This window comes from Arachis ipaensis, chromosome B04 (genome assembly GCF_000816755.2).
Source record: "Arachis ipaensis cultivar K30076 chromosome B04, Araip1.1, whole genome shotgun sequence".
In the NCBI taxonomy this organism is placed as follows: domain Eukaryota; kingdom Viridiplantae; phylum Streptophyta; class Magnoliopsida; order Fabales; family Fabaceae; genus Arachis; species Arachis ipaensis.
In genome coordinates this window covers 73,133,528-73,134,615 of record NC_029788.2, presented here as the reverse complement: position 1 = coordinate 73,134,615, position 1,088 = coordinate 73,133,528, and positions in this window count along the sequence as shown.

Sequence of the window (1,088 nt, the reverse complement as noted above, 5' to 3'; positions counted from 1 at the left end):
GGAGTGGATTTTCTCTGGTGAAAAAAAAATTGGATGGTGTCTAGTGTAAGATCTCACCCTTCATTACTCTCTCTCCTATTTAATTTTAGTACCACTTCTAGAATTAAAGGTGAGAGATCACACTTTATTCTCTCTAAATGTTAAAAAAAATGGAGAGAATCCATTTCCCATGTGGTGATGTAGAAGAAAGGTTTTCAATGACTTAGAAAAAAAGGGTTGAATCTATATTCTTTTTTATGCTTTTGAATTTTAATTTAAAATAGATTCTGCAACTTTATTTCGGTTGTGTTTGTGATATCGCTTATGCAACAGACAATTTATTTTTGACTCATAATGAATGAAGTAAAAACAGATAAAAAAAGAGAATAGAATATATCCATATATCCTAATTCAACCACCTTGTGCAATGTGACCTATATCTAGTCTCCACCACAACTAGGGTTAAATTTTCACTATCTTTATTAAAAATTACAAACATCAATTCTCTAGAATTCTTCTTAATCCTATCAGGAATTCTATCCAAAACAATTGAAGCTTGATTTGTGATATGAAAATTGTAAAACAATATTTCATCAGCAAGTGAATTGGGTCGTAATCAAGTAATAACTCACTAAGAGTGAAGTCGATCCCACGAGGATTGATAGATTTAAGCAACTTTATCAATTAGTTATTCTAGTTAAACAAGCTAATTAATGAGAATTAATGATTTAGCAATAAAACAAATGACTGAAACGTAAATAGCAAGAAATTAAATGACTAAAATAAAAGTGGAAATGTAAAGAGCTGCAAATTTAAAGTGCATAAAGTAAATTGAAGTAATTAAAGACAAGGGAAGTAAATAATTGAAATAATAAAGGGTTGAGGGAAGTGAGCATCAATAGTAAACAGATAATCAGGAAGTAGAAAGGTAAGAATATGGAGGATCATTGGGGTACAGAGATATTGTACTCTCTGGATCAAATTGGTTCTCATCTCATCTTCAATCATGCATCTCATTGATCTCTTGGCAAATCATGAGTGATTGAATTTCAAACCCTTGGCAATTCAGTCTTTCTTAAGTTGATCAATTGCCAATTCATTGATCTAAT